General features: G+C 40.9%; 1 long non-coding RNA gene across 1 annotated transcript; it reads right to left on the bottom strand.

Annotated features, from left to right (window-relative positions):
• Positions 1–7,065: 7,065 nt before the first annotated feature.
• On the bottom strand, positions 7,066–17,008 carry LOC135319716 (uncharacterized). Its single transcript, XR_010378526.1, has 3 exons — positions 16,736–17,008; positions 14,027–14,251; positions 7,066–7,355 (listed from the first exon to the last, which is right to left on the bottom strand). It is a non-coding gene; the product is annotated as an uncharacterized LOC135319716 (long non-coding RNA).
• Between the last annotated feature and the right edge of the window lie 1,010 nt (positions 17,009–18,018).

The raw sequence follows: 18,018 nt of genomic DNA, 5'->3' as shown, positions 1-18,018 counted from the left end.
AGCAAATTCAGCTTACTCCAACTATTATTATACCCATCTTATAAGTAAGTTTTAAAGTGAAGCTATGAGATCTCTAGCTTTGGTCTGTTTATAAGCCTGAGTACACATTATAGATGTGAGATATTTCTGCTGCTAAAAAAATAAAAACAAAGTCAAAGAGCTCTGCTTAATTGACGTAAAAATAATAGCTTACAAATTAAGTATTTTTAAAATAAAAACTGACTAAGTTGACCTTCAGGTTCACGTGAACTGGAAAATATTCAATATTAAGATAACACTTGGTATTGTTTAGTTTATGTATGTTCTAATTAATATAGACATCTTTAAAGTCATCAATATTAAGTATAATATCTTTACTGTACCTAGGTTTAATGAAAGTCAAATAAGATCCTGTTATATCTGTTACAGATTTGTCAAAAAAATAATAGTAATGTGGTGTGATAAAATTTGAAGTAAATTAAATGCAAATGAGAAGAGAGTTTTGGGTAAATTTTTTAAAATATATATTTAAAATGTATGCTTAATATAATCTCTAAATGTTTGGTATCTAAATTCTAGAGTTGTGCTAAATTAAGTTAAATGATAGGATTTTATTTAATAGCTATACCATTTTCAGATAAAATAAGATTGAAATATGAATTACTTAACATATGACTTCCTCTTACAGAGAAACTAAAGGTGTTTAGAAATATTAATAAATGCTTGGTGCCACTCTGAAATAGTCTCTATTATTAAGGGAAAGATCTCAGTATCCTAGGAAGGTAAGATAAATGTGTAAAGGAAGATATAAGGAATGGAATTATATTTTGTTAATGAAAAATAGTGACTTTGTCCTGAATCTGGTTACTTCTGAATGGAAGAAAAAATAAGGGACACACTAATACGAGTATAGAAAGCTGGGGAAGGCTTGTGGAAGAGGAACCCTGAGGAAAGAGTTTTGTACGTGGTCAGAATTGGCTAAGTTTAGAATCAACTTGGGCAAAGTAAATTAATCTTAGAAGTAAGCTGGTACAAGACTACATTTGGTTTTCTCTCTGTTAAGGGGACAAAATTTTCTTAAAATATTAATCCACCTTCAGTAACAAATTGTAAAGCTTCTTATGCGACTTAAGTGATCTGTTGTGCCTTTACCTTTGAAATATTTTCTTGTTAATGAGTAAGTACTACTTTACAGTGATCTATACGTTTATCTGACCAAGTGTTTTGAAAACTTTTAACAAGCTCCCCAAATATCAATTTCTCATTAAAATTCTTCTTGTCCCCAGTTAACTATGGGATGCTACAAAGGGTCCCTGAAACATCTCAAAGAGAGATTTTAAAGTAGTAAGTTTCATTTGGCATGTTAACTAACATGGGAAGTATTGTCAAATGAATAATAAATCTTCCTAGGTTATATTGTATGAGAAAATATTATTAATATAGATATTCTAGAAATTATATGGACTCCCTAACATTCTGGTATATCTGAAATGTTACCAGTCATAATTCTGGTTATTGTGACCAGGTTTCTTTATAGATTACAGTGTAATGTTGTTTAACCATGCTGTTAATTCTGTTGTCATTTATAGGCAGGTAATTGTTTTCTTCTGATGATTTTGCAAAATACTCTCTCTTCAAGGAGATTTACTGATTTCTAATAAATTCAAACTATAGCACTGAAATAAACTGGGTAAGAAATTTTAAAGGTCTAATGAAAACTCTGATTAAAAGAATTAGTTACGTGGGACTGAGTAAACTGATGAATATGGTTACAATTTTTGATTTTGTCTGAAATGCTACTGGCTTTTAACCTGTTTACCAGACATAAAGAAACTCTTCTCCTTAAACTAGTTATGATTCACATCAATTTGATAAATTATACCTATGTAAGCAGACTTAGAACAGTTATCTTTTCTCTCTATCTGATCTCTCAAGAGACTAAAATCTTTAAGGTCCCCAGTGGCTCTATGAGATAAATTAGGAAGATCGTCTCCTAACAGGTATAGGAACCTCAAGGTATTTTAAGGACTTCAAAAAGAAAAGAATTTACCTAAATCTGTTAAGCAGAAATCTATGACAAGCCCTTGACGGGGCTTTCCTGGCCTTAGCAAACCTTATTAACATTCTAGCTTAAAAGTCCTTATTAAAAGTTCCAACACAGCCAATTTAAAAGAGCCTATATGATCAAATAATCAGACAACTTGTAAACAAATTCACCTTGATTTGACTATATTTGATAAAAATGAGGGAACTTTAGAGAGAAAAAGATTATATTTTAGTGGATATTAAATTCTCGTTTTGTTAATTGAGGTCTATATTTAGTAAGACACTTCCCAGATCATTCCTTGCTGTCATGTTACATTGCTGCAAAGTTTAATTGAATCATTAAAAGGACACTGTATGTTTCTTTCTGAAGCTTAGTAATATATCCTTGGGTAAAGATCCAATGCCCCATGACATGCGGCCAGGGGAGTATACATACTGGAACAGGCATGACTTAAAAAACTGTCTCCAACATGAATGGAAGGACTCTATCAGGTACTCTTAACTAGACCATACAGAGCAAAGCTGAAGGAAACTGACTTTCAGATTCATTTCCAATCAGAAAGAGCCCCTGCAGTGCACTGGCCTATAGAGCACTGCTCACCTTCAAACAAGGCCCAAATGGAGAAAAAGCTACCAGGCCAGGATGAGAAGACAACGACATATGAGGTAGACAGCTGACCCAAGGCACCAGACCAGGCCTGTATACCAATTACTTTGATAATTTCTCCTACCTTTGATTATGAACTACTCCAATTGTTAAGTTTATGGTAAATTACCTATGTCTAGTACTTCTGTGTTTCCTTGGTGGGTTTCCCTACTCCAAGGCTCTAACTAGATAGCCCTCAGAAACGTTATTCTAAAAAGGAAATTATAGTTCTGTTTAGGCCACTGTTGATCTTACAAGGTGGGAGACATCACCTGGCCAATTAATACCTGCTCGAAGCCTGACCATAAATACGAACTTTCTCGTAAGATCACTCAAACTCAGTCAGAAACACAAGAAAAATTTTAACCCAAAAATATAACTTCTTGACTATTAAATTCTTAATCGTGACTTTATTAACGTTACTAGCTCTATTACTTATATCCTGTCTATTTTATAAGATTGTTTTCTCTTACATTTCCCAAAGTGTAGCTAGGCCTACAACAAGATTGATGATGGCAAATCATATTGAAGAAATACATAAAATTTATAACCCTGCATAAAATAATTATAACAGTGTGATTCTAGATATGGGAATGAGCAACGAAGGGTAAACATTTCCTGGATCATAACAGACTAGTAAGACAGGCCATCCAGAGAACTTTTAGTATCAACAGGGCCTGATAAAAACACCTAACACCTTGAATGGCAGGTCAGAAGTTTCTTCAACCTGAACTAGGAATGAGCCTTCATAGCACCCTGGGACAAAAATGGTCATGAAATGTCTCTCAAAATATTGGTCGAATTTAGGACCAAGGGGGAGCACTGTGAATGAAAATACTACAATGTGAAAGAAAATACGGCAACCATGTCAGTAAACAAAGAATGCTGAAACCAAGTCATCAGCAGCTGCCACCATCTCCCAGGGAGGACAGGCCTGTGCATCCAGCACCCTGCTCAGAGGCTCTTCCTCCCCTGCTCAGCCTAGGCAGCCACACAGAATGGTGCCCTCTGAGGGGACTCAGAATAAGAAAGGACAGAATACTGGCCCTAGATAACTAGGTGCTTGTAAAAGGAGTGAATTCAATGAGCCAAAATGTTTACTTCCTCCCATACAAAGAAAATCACTAAATTCTTGAACTTGAGATGCCTGGATTTCTTTAGATAACAAGCAATCTTTTATACTTCCAACTCCCTGGTCTTTGTTGTAAAGTTCCTATATAATCCTAGCTCCTCCCCTACTTCTTGGGAGCAGTCCCTCAGACAGATTTGAAGGCTGTCATCCCGCCTCGAGTCCTCCCGCCAAATAAAGCATAACTCTAAACTTTCAGGCTACACATTTCTTTCAGTCGACAAGTCCCAGAATAGACACAACTCATCAATTCTGTAATGGAACACACTGGATCAGGAACCAAAAGCATGTTCTAGTCCAGGAAAACTACGGGACCCTCTTTCTTCCTGTCATTATACAATCCCACCAGAACTCATTAATTTGCTGTCTGCTCATCTGGCAACCAAACTCAGAGAAGAGTCAACTCGGCAGAGTGCCGTGCTGGGGAGAACACCCCGCAGCAGCATGGCGGGCTGCCTGCCCTCCCGCACGCTCTGCTGACCCCATACGATATGTTACGTATATAACCATCTCTGAAGACAGCTTTGCAAGAAGCCCAAATCTTCAACATTAATCTGCAAAGGCAAATGCTGCCCCAAGGGAAAACAAGTCTTAAAACGATGCTAAGGCCTCCAAAGTCCTCTCCAGGACCATCAATCAAACTGCCTGCAGGCCTGCAGCTGCAGGCGGCTACATATCCGTTTTTAAAGCAACCCCTTCCTGCCTTCAGGTGCTACAATGTCCCTCTACGCCCTCCCATCTGAGGGTAAGAGCAGCCAATGCAGAACCTTGCAGGGAAGCACTGACAAGACTGGACACAGAGGATCAGAGCTAAACTAAGCCTTCTGATGACACGAGCTTGTCACTGTGTCATTTTACAGATGAAGATATATAGAGAGAGGTGGGGTGATCTTGCTCAAAGTCACACAGCTAATAAGTGGCAAAGTCTGCAACCCAGCTACACCCTCCGGTGTGACGCCCCCGCTGGGACGCCCACAGGGTTCTCTCGTGCCTGCCGGACCAGTCCTTTACTGTCACTCATAACCCACCACAGGGTCTGACACTAGCCTGCCTTTTCAGCCTCTTCTCCCTGTAGTTTCTCAGGAACAAGGCTGCTCGGGACACTGTGTGACTTCCGGCTCCCCAAACCCTCCGTGCTCAGGGTGGTCTTGCCTGTGCATCCAGCACCCTGCTCAGAGGCTCTTCCTCCCCTGCAGGAGGACGTTTCCAATCTCCGCAGGGACACCCCCTCAGGGAAGCCCTCTTTTGGCCCTCAGCATGGCAGGTGTCCCAGGCCACATCCCGAGCTGCCCCATTAGGACTGCGGGTGCCCAGGTTTGCTAGTCAGACCAGCAGCCTCAGAGCCAGGGTTTATGCCCGGGTCACCCTGCAAACCTACTGCCCGCCTCACAGCCCCCAGCCAGCAGGTCACCTGAAAGTTGCAGCAAGTGCCCCACCCAATCCCGAAGTCTCTTCATTTGCCAGCACCGCTGATGACTGGTCTCCAACCTTTGGTCAGTTTTGCACAAAACAGCAGCTTCCACTGTGAAGCAGGGGGTTTTCTCTTCTGCTCCCCATCCTTACTGGAAACGTCAAGGGAAACCAAAAGGCCTTTTCTCAACCCTTTTCTGATGACACCCTCCCACCCACAATATTCACATGCTCAAGAGCTTTGGTCCACGTGGTTTTGTTTCCCATACGCTAAGTGGCTCAAAACACTGTGGGATTCTTTCTCTTTTGAGAGTATTTGTTTGTACTGAGTTTATCAGCTTTAATCCCTTTTTGTGTCTCCCTTCAGTGTCCCTAGCAGTTGCCACTTCTTACTCCCTTCAGCAGCCTCCCTCCCAACATCTAGTCTAGGAAATCAGCTGTGATGAGGGGCCCGGGGGCAGTCACAGAAGATGGAACTAAGGCACAGAGAGGCGACATAATTTGCCTGAGAGGATCAGCTTCAAGCCCCAACACTGGGTGTCACGTCCCTCTGTTTAACTCTTATGCTAAACTAGTTAACTTTTTATAGATTATGGTTATAAACAGATGAGGTGTCAAAATACATACAAGGACACACATCAACTCTATGATGTTCATTAACTCCACTATATTGTTTCTATTTATTTTATTTCTGTTAAAAAAATTAGGAACCTCTGCAGTCAATATAGCAAAATGTTAATGGGTTTTAAATCCAGAATGTAGAGGCGTAAGTGTATCATTAATCATAATTATTTGTATGCTCACAAAATGATTTGACAGTCTCTCTCCCCTCCCGCTACTCGCTACTGGCTCTCACCTGAGCTCCCAGACCACACATCGAACAGCCTTTCACTTTACGCACAGCTGAACTCATCAGTTTTCCCTCAGAGCTCCCTCTGCAGCTTTCCCTCCTCAGAGCACAGCAGGACCATCACTTACCTCATTAATCCACCCAGAAACCTGGGCCTAACTCCATCCTACCTTCACAGACATCATTCATCCTTTCCTTTTTACCATCTAAACATGCCTAAAGTCTGTTCGTTTTTTCCCAGTGACTGTCCCACTGACTGTCCCACCGCTCAGGTGGAAGCCACCAACACTGCACACCTGGACTCACGAGTCTCCCAAGTGGCTTCACAGCCGCTCTCCCATACTAGACACAAAAGGGATATTGTCACTCCTGTGCTTTTATGACTCTTTTCAAACCTACTGTTCTTAGAAGAAACTCCAAGTTTTTCACCTGGTGAAGGTGTTTGCCATGAAACTTTGAGCTCAGGAACGGCAGGACCCCCCTCCTTCTTGGCCCTCCCCTTTTCCCAAGGCCCAGCCCTCTCCCCCTCAGCCCCACCCTCTGGCACTGTGCTGGCTCAGGAGGACCTGCTGAGCTACACCAGCCTGTATTCTAACCCTGGTCTTGAGTTCTTAGCAAACTGCTTCACTTATCCATACAAATCCAAGGTATATTAGAAAGATTTTAGATGTTGAGCTAGACTATTGATTTGGGGATTTTGCACTAGCAACCTGCAAGTACATGTTCTAATGATTCTGTCTTCTTAAAACCACACCCAAGTTTTAGTAGTATTTGTGGAATGTCTTCGGAGTAAAAGGGACTGTACTTTAACAGACTATATGTTTTATAACATGAACAACCCAGACAGGGTCACAAATGGAATCGCCTCGCAAGTGACAGAAGACAGGTGAGAGGCAAAAAGCAACAGGTCTCAAAGATTGTAAGAGCAAAGTTGTTTTGCCATCCCCCAAAAATTCTTGAAAGAACCAAAAATTCTGAATTTTGAAAGTAAAAGGCTATCATATATAGAAATAAAATAAATGATCCTCTTCATCAGTGTTTCAAGATCTGACTCCAGATATTTTAGCAGGCCATACTGAATCCTAGCACAGAAAAATCAGATGGACTAGTGGTGAGTAAGTTCCAGGAAAACGGCAGTAATTCCTCCACTTGTGTAAAGACATACACTCACCTGCCGAAGGTGAATGTAGAACGCATTCTGGAGAAATTTGGAAGCTTCCAGGGTCCGCTTCTGAATGGCAAGGACACGGACAGCTTGGGAGCATGCTTCTAACTCAGTCACCGGCATTCTCACACTGCAGGGGGAAAAGGAGGCCCTCAGTCGAGAGCAGAGATATTCCTGTCGTGTCTCCCAGGCCGTGCCTCGGGGACTCTGTGCCCTGCAGCAGCCCGGCCCCAGGCGAGGACACGCAGCGTGACCCACCCAAGCAGGAGGGGCACTGTGCTTGAGAAATCCCATCCCCGATGGGGGCAAGAGGTGCTGGTGAGGTTGAGTGAGCCTATAAATGCCCACAGAAATATGCCTGCATTCATTCAAGTGATACAAGCAACAGTAGCAAGCTATTTAACAAAATTTCAATTTTCAGTGGAAATTTTGCCATTCCTTTCCACTTGTCCCCTGCACTCTGAGACAGGCTTAGGCTCTCTCACACCTGCAACTCTGAAGCAATATTTGTGAAGTCATTTTACTTTGCTGCAAGTGTCCTCGCTCCCCGTGTCACTGTGTCTGTCCTCTCTTAACACAGTCGGATATCTTCCTGGATCTCCACCTGAGTTCCTTTCTCCTCCTCCTCAGATCCTGAGATAAAGGACAAGTGAAGACACATGACCAGAAAAGGCACTGTGGACTTGACCGAAATCCACAGTGACCCCCTAGGTGAGTGCTGCCCACCCCTTACCTTCGATTCTCAAGGTTCTGCCCAGGGTGACATCCAGCCCAGAGAGGTGGCCCTATTAAAAGCTATGTGGCTTGGGCACGGGGACAGGTGCAGGAGCTGGTTCCGGGGCCAGGCCCCTCACCACGTCTGCTCCCCTCTCCCCCGAAGCCCCGCTGCCAAGCACTCAGGCTCCGTGATCTGATGTCCTTCTCTTCTACTCTACTCCAAACCCTTTTCCTTTTCCTTTTTTCCCTAATTATCCCCAGCTGGAGTGATTTTTCAATCGCAGTATCTAAAAAATTTCCTGTAGCCGAAAATGAGGTCTCCAGATATCAATGCCCATATGCTGGCTCCTGAAGAGAGCCGCTGGCTAGGGGGACCCTCACCAACACTCACGGGGCATCAGACATGTTCCAGGGTCGGCCACCCCCAACAAGAGTTTGCTGTGTCCCCTATGCCCGCACAGCATCCCTGCTCACAAAAATATAGTTGGCCCACTTATCGGTTATTAAGAAGCAAAAATACAAAATTGCTCATGTTTCTTACTAAAATTATCTATGAAGCGGAAAAGGGAATTGTAATAGAAAAGAACAATTTTGACCCCATGTTAGGTCTGTTCCTTTGGCTTTAACCCTGTGCCCTGTTTTCTAGGCTCAGACTTGCTATCTCTGCACCATTTGTAAAAGAAAGTTGCCTTTAGACTGAAATATCCAGGACAGCCTCTTCTCCTGGCCGTGATCTTGAAGGATGCTAACTAATCTGCACTTACGTAGAGATGGCAAGTTGCAAAATAGAGAATAACTTTGTTTTATTTTTGGAGGTTTTACAGGGGCAACATGATTTGATCCACATGGACAGCTGCAAGAACAGCGGATTCAAAGGACAAGCAATTCATACAACAAGAAGTTTCCAACAACCAACTGCAGCCCCGCCCCTTTTTAGTATAAAAGGAGACTCAATTCTGACTTGGGGAAGATGGTTCTCCAGGACACCAGTCTGCCATCTTCTGGGTCTGCTAGCTTTGCAAATAAAGTCACTATTCCTTGCTCCAACACCTCATCTCCCAGTTTATTGGCCTGTCATTTGGTGAGCAGAATGAGTTTGGACTCGGTAACAAAATGACTGCATTGGAGGTAGTATGTCTCCACTGTTTCCTCGTTTCCAATATGTAACATGCACATTATTTATGATCTAGTGCAAATAATTCATCAAAGACAACCACAAAAAGAAACTATACTCACCCAACTATCAACACTGAAGTCAAAACCTGTCAATTTTATATGCTGTTTAAGAACACAACTGAAAAACCTAACATAGGGAGTCGATTCCACGGAAATAAAATTATTTCTACTCCATCAAAACTTTTTCTTTTCTTTTCTATTTTATTTTGTTTTGCTTATTGAAAAGAAAATAAAATTCAAATCATTTTATTTCACGTACTTTTGTTATAGCTACATACTTTAAATACTACAAAAAGACTTAAATTGCAATAAAAAATTGTTCATATATTAGTATAAAGATATATACACAATCAATGGGGATTAGGAAAGGAATGGACATTTACTAAAAATCCACTGCAATCCAGTCCTTTACAAGCATATCATGGAATATAAGCTCTATTATCCAGGGAGCCTCACCCACATTCTCACTACTGAGTCCCTTAGTAATCAACCACTAAGTCACCAGCATAGAACCATGTGATCAGTATTTTAGGAATAAATGAGGGAATTAGCTCATTCAATTCTAAAACAAAAACCCTAAAATAAATACTGAACTTATTTACAGATAAAGAAAATTTGTCCCCAAAAAAGTAAAGTTTCTTCCTCAAGGTCACAAAGCTAATAACTGGTAAAGGTAAGATTTGAACTAATCTGCCTGATTCTAAAAACTAAGGTGGAAATCCCATTCGACTGGGGAGTGTCCAGCTGCACAGCCTATCACCCTATCTTTGTTCAGAGCTGGCCTTAGACAGCCTGAGACAGCACCCCATTCCTGTGGAACTTGAGGGCAAATGATAACTAAGGATTTTATATCCAGCAGTTTCTTAGGTCTCATGTATATAAAGTGTCAGCAGGTCAGCAGAAAATCTCTGGGAACCATGAGTGGGTCCAGACCGTTTTGCTGATAAGAAACTCAATCTATCAGGATAGAGTGACCTTCCCATGAGAGGCCACATGGACATAAACTAAAGGCAGCTGAACACTGGAAACTAGCAAGACCCCGGAACTCAAGCAAGGATCCCTGCCATCCCCCACCCAGTTGCCTCTTCATCCGCGTGGACATGAAGACAGAAGACCCGGGTTCTTGTCCAAGTTACACTATCATGGATTCTCACCCATAAAAAGGTACGACTCTATGCTGTCGTAAGTCCTTTCCAACTCAAATATGATGACACCAATATCTCAGCAGAATATCTGTCCCCACTTCCCCTCTTCTAATAGGAGACTATTTCTGTGGACACAAAGCAGAAATCCAATTTAAAAAACCATGCAAGAAGCCAGGCGAATTTCTGCTTAAGAGACTTTGCTCTCACGCTCAGTGAATGAAAACTCAGAAAAAGTGGTCCTTCTCCCTCAGCAAATGGGAGGTAGCCTGATATTGTGTGTGTGTGTGTGTGTGTGTGTGTGTGTGTGTGTGTGTGTGTAAATCAAATATAATCATGTCTGGGACGTGTACAGATTATTTTTAATTTCACTGTAATTTCATGGGGATGAGCCAACATTTAAAGTAATTTGAATGAAGTGTTCTGAGACAGACTCAGTCTCTTTTGGTGGAGGAGGTGAAAGGGGAGAGTAAAGGAGGAAAGAGGTAAATGAAGCAAAGAAGTAAGAATACTGCTAGGGAAAGGCAAGACGTTAATTTTGTTCCTCATTGCATCACATACAAATTAGGGACTGGATTTCCCCCGATGACTTATCGAGCACTGAGTTGCAGAAGAACAGGCGACAGCCCATTTCTCACTGAGATTGTGACTGTACGTGGCATCTTATAGACACAAATCATTTACCCTGAGCAAACACTCTAGCAGCAGGCTGTAATTCTCCTGTTTTGAGAGACAAGAAAACAGGAGTTCAAAGCGGGTAGATAACTTGACAAAAGCCAGAGGACCAGTAAACAAGAGAGGATGAATTCAAACTCAGATCTGAATGCAGAGTCTCATCTTCCCACTCCCAGGGCTGGAAAATCCTTAACACACAGGCTCCCCAGCTCCCCTGCAGTGTTCCTGGCGCCAAGCATTTCCCATGGAAATGGTCTCCAGTTCTCACAGACACAGTGCTCTGTGCAGCCAATGACCTTGATCAGACCTTGATCATCTACCTGCCACGCCCACCAGGCTTCACCATACAGGCAGGAAAGCTGGCTTTCAAGTGCAGACAAAGCCACCCTTGGTCTAACCTGGGCTCTTCTGCAGCTTCTCCAGCCTAAAGGCAGCCATGAAAGTGCTCACAGTTTGTACGTGAGCCACACTACCTCTCTCCATCTGTGTCCCCACCTATACTACTTAGCTATGAACATTTTGAGAATCTTGGAAACAAATTTTTAAAAACAGAAAAGAAAGGATTCTGGAACAAGTACTTAATACTTACAATTTTAAATGACAAGTTACAAAGTGAGTATTGACAAACCGAATCTTCCTTTCTAAATGTCAGTTTGAAGCATTTAAAAATATAATAGCAAAAAATTCTCACTTACAAAATTAACAAAAAGATAAACAATAATCTGGAATAAATTCAAAAATAATGCCCATATTCTAAATGGAGAAACTTCAGGACTGTACTGAGGGTTAAAGTAAGAGGTTTGAATGTAAAGACATAAACATATTGCATGGAGAAAAGCAGTTTTGTAAAGATGTAAGTTCTCCTAAGAATAATTCAAAACTTACTAAAAAATCCCATGAAAATTCCAATCTGATTTTTTTTTAACTTGAACAAAATATTTTGGAATTCTTCAGGAATAATAAAGTCATAATACTTGACAAGAAAATTTGGGATGGAAGAAAAGAATCAAAAAAAACAGACTGCCAGTTATTAAATAAATTTTTACAATATGTAAGATATGGTGCTGGAGTAAGGAAAGGAGATTGACAGAAGGGAACCATGAGCTCAAAAAGAGACTCTAGTGTATGTAAGTATTTTGTACAGGTGGGATTTCAAATCAAAGAGAAAATTATGAATTCGATAATTGTCCTGGGACAGAGAATCACCTGGAAAGAATAAATTCCATTCCTGTCATAATGACCACAAGATAAATTGCAGATAGTGATGTAAATATTAAAAAGTACTAGTAACAGCAAATACAACTCTTTGCTCTTATTAACTCAACTTCTCCTCACTATAACATGTACTATTATAATCTCCATCTTAGAGATTATAAAAACCTACAGAAGAGATTTATTCCATTATAAGAGAGTATTTCTAAGAATAATGTCAAAGATAAAACCCATAAGGAAGACATTTACTATCCTAAGAATAGTTTGAGCCACAACAAAATTCAGAAAACTTCCTGAACAAAATGAAAGGAAAGAAATGACAAGAAAAAGCTCTGTGATACATGTTGATGAATTCACGAAGTTAATTTTCATAACATACAAAAAGCTGTCACAAAGCAAAAAGAAGCTCCCTCACTTAAATGTGGGCAAGGGACAAAAGGAATCATTCATTTTAAAAAAGTCAAATGGCTAATGAGTGAAAAATGCTCAAAACTTCACTGGTCATCAAATGCAAACAAAAACAATGAAAAAGCACTTTTGCTTATCATATTGGCAAATATTTTTAAGATATTCTAGCTAGTGTCCATCTGTGGGAGAACAAATCATGAGCGACTTTTTCAGAGGATGACATATCAATGGATTTGTAAGCTCTGAAAAACGTACATACACACTGACTCAACTCCACTTCTAGGAATCGTTTCCTTTAGGAAAAAAAAATCAGTCCAAAAAGATGTACCCATCAGGGCATTTACACAGCACTGTTTACAAAGGTGGGAAGAAACACTGAAGTGAAATCATATCCAGCGATAGAGAATTGGTTACATATGTAATTGTGCATTTTTTCATTCCCCAATGGAGAAGGAATTTCTAGTCACTTGAAAGGAGTCTGTGATGAATATAAATGTCACATCCAGGGACTAAATTTCCAGAAGCCTTAACTAAAGGAATACACATACAAGATCACAGGAATGTCTGTACAAGAAGGATGCAACTCAAACATTCTTTCTGACAGTGGAAAATGGAGAAAACTTAACTGTCCACCATCAAGACAATGATGCGGTAAATCAAGGCGAGCTGCGGGCCCTGAGGGAGCCGGCGTTTCACCGAGGTCCAGGGCCTTGTCCACAGCAATCTCCCACCAAATGTGTCCGTGGACAAGAGACGACACCCGCACATCAGGAGACCCCTCCAATCTATCTGAAAGGGCCGGGTGAGTCTGGAGTGGGAGGACGTCCATGATATACCCCTGAGTGAATAAAGCGAGCTGCAGAAAAACATATAGTATGGTCTCATTTTTAAATAAAGCATATATACACACACCTATACATTGATTTCTCATATGTTTATATATATGTATCTCATAGGCCTAAAGGTCATGAAATATATATACCAAATTTTCAACAGCTTTTACTCTCAGGAAATAATGGGAAGGGAGTTAGGGGCCTTCCTGTACCACCACAGTTCTCTTTTCAGTATTTCAGTTAAGTATACTTGGAATTTAAAAGTTTATTTAAGTCCGAAGTAAAATGGACGATGCCTCCATAAGACAGAATGCTACACTGGTCTTTAAAAATCATGCCAGGGGAGATAGAATATTGTAGAAAAACATGTAATAAGCCAAATGGAAAATGGAGGTCTCCGAACAGTAAAAAGGGACAGAGTGCTCACTGGTTTTTATGACAGAGATGATACACACTGACGAAAAAACAGAAAATAAATGTTAAATTGTTAATTATTATCTCTGAGTAGCGGGACCAGGATAGACTCTTTTGTCCCTTTTTTCAAACATATTATATTAAATGAACATTTTTTTTCATCTGAAAAAAGCATTTTTAGACGTGTAGTACCACGCAGTGGGGAATAATACATGAATACTTACAGAAACAAGTAACTAGGAGACACCGCAGCAGCGCCACACAATGTAAAACGGGCAATCCTGATTGACACCGCTCAGTTACATAAGGATCCACAAAGTGAGAGCACCTGCTCTAACAGGGCGTGGCCCCCTTCTATTTGTCAGTTGTGTCTTCAGGGCTGAGGCAGTTCTGAGCACGGCCAGTGTCAGTTCCGGTGTCTGGATGGATGCTACTGGAGGTGAGGGCACCTGCAAGCAGAAAGGAATAACAGAAAACATCCTCTGCCTTTTCTGTCTTGTTTCTTTGTTACTTTAAAAGAGAGGCATAAATAAGATAAACTGTGTATCTCCCCTACTGAAATTTCAGTAATGAAACCGTTTTTAAAGGCTTCAGAGCTTATATTCTGTCTGTAACTGTCTTTTCAACAAAGCATCATATTTATTAAATGTTAATTGACTCAGTTAATTAACTCCCTGTTGAAACATTCAAGTAAAGAACATGAAAGGCCTTACGTAAAAGAACCACACCTGCAGTGACTAGCTCAGCTGTCTTGACGGCAATGCAGTCAGCCCCCACCATCCCGTGGCCCTGAGCTCCTGATGCTTGTAAGAGAGCACGCTGCCGCCTCAGATGGAGAGATACTGTGAAAGCATTTTTTGAACTCTACAGTACTGACAAAACATAACTGACAAATCCCAGGCTCCTTTGAAGCTGTCATTTTTGGTTTCTGGCCAACCACAGTCAATGAGCAGAACCACCCCATTCCTGAGTCATGGGACTCACGTGGGAAGAAATTTTGTAGAAATTTCCAGGCACAGAATGTAACCAACTATATGTAGAACTCTGACAAAAGAAAAGATGAAATACTCTGATGTTGAAGACACTCAAAATATTCTCCTAAGCCTTAGTAGCTGGAAAGGCTGGGCTTCTACTCAGCCACTTATTTATTTCACAGCCAGTGAGCATCTCCCACAAACCCTGTTTCCCTGTGTCTGCTGGGAGCCCCAGGCACACTCTTGCTGTCGATCTTATAAGTCACAGGGCAGACGCATGTCTCTCATGCCTGCCACCCTCACACAGGCTCACCTCCTAGCCTCACTGTCTGAACTTGGCCCCATTTTCTCACCTGTTTATTTGGTATCTGTTCTTCTGTAAGCTGCCTGAAATGCTTTTTGGAACAAGTCAGAAGAATGAGTGGGTAGAGAAATGGACAGTTGGACAGGTGAGAGGTGGGCAGACAGACAGAGAGACTCCAAGAAAAAGGGAACAAAGAAAATTCCCTATGCAGAACCCTCTTCTAGTCAGGGAAGAAAACCGCCACGGAGACGTGTGAAGAGGCAGGTGGCTTAGGGCTGTTTCCTGGATTCCATGAAAAGTCCCACCGAGAGAGAGGGTAGAACTATAAATAATAAAAGAAAAAAGCATGCATGCTTGAAAAATATATCTACAATATGTACTTTCTAAAGAATAGATTCAAATCAGCAGGGCCCAATTACACAATCTTTGGGTATTTACAGAACTGAGAATCCCATCTCCAAACCACAAGGCATCCATTCGGAGCACTGAGAGTCTACACGGGGCTGTTAAAAGCCTTCACCACAAAAGCTATGCTCTCCTGCACTTACGAGGAACGAGCAGCTGTGCTCGGGCTGCCCACGTGCATCATTTGCACCCTACAGCACCTCTACGGGGGAGGGACGCCTAGAGAGCCCCATCACTGCGGGACAGAAAACATGCCCGGGAGAGGCTAAGCCGACCTACCAGTTCTCCATCTCACAGGACTGGTCACTCCAGAGCAGGACTCGAACTCGGACCCACGTTTGTAATCACGGTACTACCGTGCTTTGTGTGCTTTTTGTGTGTATAATACATTTGTTTCTGGCATGAAAGTATATTTAATAAATGATCGGTTGTCCTGTCTATCTCATTTGCTCACAATCAATCTTTATAGTGTTGAATTGTACTCTTTTTCCGTGGAGAAAGGAACGGAACGAGCGGGTGTTAGAATGAGGTGGGGCTCCATTCTTTATCTGTTACCTCATCTCATCCAAGTCCCCAACCAGGGAGAAGGAGCAAATGTTTTCTTCATCTTTTAAAGAGAGGGCTCCACTGATGGTGACTTAACTCCAAAACCAAGTCTGGGGAAAGGGCATATTCAGCAACCAGAGCATTATCACGTGTAGGAAGGCAAAAACAGCTCACGGGAGGGCTCAGGGGGTCACCCTGATTTAATTTCAATCGATAAAACAATAATGCACTCTAAAAATACTAGCATGCAATGGATTGGCTCTTTCTTGACATCTAGCATGCTTCCACAGCCCACATGTAAAATTATCGTGAACCAGTGAAAGGAAGTGTCTACAGACAAGAAAAATCAATGCCACAGGTAAACTGAAACCCAGGCTGGAGGAAAGGAAGAGAAAGGGCATAGTAAAGAAGTGGGGAAAAGCTGGGGAAATAAATCATCACACGGACTCTCAAGCATCATCCAACAAGCATATAATCATTCGAGAGAGAGAGTTACTGAGGTCCTATTCTGTGCAAGATTGTAGAGCGGGTGAACAAAGAGTGCAGCGACCATGGTGGCAGGAAGTGGCGGGGCTCAAATACACTTCTGATCCCGGTACCTGGCACACTTGTCTTCAGTATAAAGGCAAAAAAAAAAAAAAAAGTAAAATAACTCTGTAAACTCAAAGGATTGTTAAAAAAAAAATTAAACAAAACCTAAATACCTGGACAGACAAACCACGCACATTGCTGGATCAGAAGACAGTGCTCTTGGAATGGCAGTGCTCCCCAGAACGATCCGTATATTCAACGTGGTCTCGATCACAATCCCTGCGGGCTCCTCTGCAGAAACTGACTAGCTGCTGCTACAATTCATATGGGAATTCGAGGGTCTCAGTAACCAAAACGTACTTGAAAAAGAAGAACAATGTGAGAGGACTTGTAATTCTGAATTTCAAACCTTACAACTGTATGTCTAGGTGAGATTAGAGGCCATTGTGAAGTTATTACTGTGTTTATCCGTATTTTCTAAATTCTCTACAATGAATATAACTGATACAATAAGAAAAATAAAAAGTAAGGTATCTTTAAAACATGCACACCGATTCATTCATTGGGAAAAAAATATTTTAACTATAAAGAGGTAACCAAATATCTAGTGAAAAAGGACTACTTAAAAACAAGTGTGTATTTACATTTTTCATAAATTGAAAACTGAAAAGCACAAACACATCAAGTTTCTAGGGAGACCGATGCAACATATTAATAGTTATTTTCAAAAATTCTAATTGAACAATGAAAACTCAAGAAAGGGAAAATCGCGATTGACAGCCAACTGCAAACACATGGAGAGCAAAGGCCTAGAAATCACAGTTCCTTTAACTCTGATACTAACTCAATAGAAGAGGAAATTCCTCCCTGTGTGGACAGTGGAATCCCAAGCGTAAGACAGGATACACAGTACAAACAGCACTAGAATCTGGGGTGATTTTCTTACAAGAATTCTAAAGTTACAACATTGCTGAAAAACTATAAAAACACTGAAAGACAGATTAAAACACACAGTCATATATATTATATAGAAACATATGAAGTCTGCTCCCATGTTGCATAGAAATACAAACATATTTGTTCATTTATGGGCACTGAATATTTTATCCCAGGTAGAATATTTCAACTAAAACAAATAATCAATAATACACACCTCTTGTCAAATCTACTTGATAAGGTACTCTGCTATGTAACCATAATGTGTCTAAGATAGATCTAAAATTAGTGAAAAAGATCTTTGTATGGTTTCTTGAACTCTTCTCAAAATTCCAAGCTTAATTTTAAAATAGATCTGAGCAGTATTTCTATATTAACTTTTCCCTCGTGGAATGAACAGCACAGTCTGTTGTCAAAATTCTGTCCTTACAATGATTCACGAGCACTGTATCCTAACAAAACTGCTGGACAGCAAGGCACTATCCAGACACTGTGACCAAACAAATGAAACACAAAGAAG

This window comes from Camelus dromedarius, chromosome 31 (assembly GCF_036321535.1).
Source record: "Camelus dromedarius isolate mCamDro1 chromosome 31, mCamDro1.pat, whole genome shotgun sequence".
Taxonomy (NCBI): Eukaryota; Metazoa; Chordata; class Mammalia; order Artiodactyla; family Camelidae; genus Camelus; species Camelus dromedarius.
The sequence above is the reverse complement of the archived record's forward strand: the minus strand, read 5'-3'. Positions and strand labels throughout refer to the sequence as shown.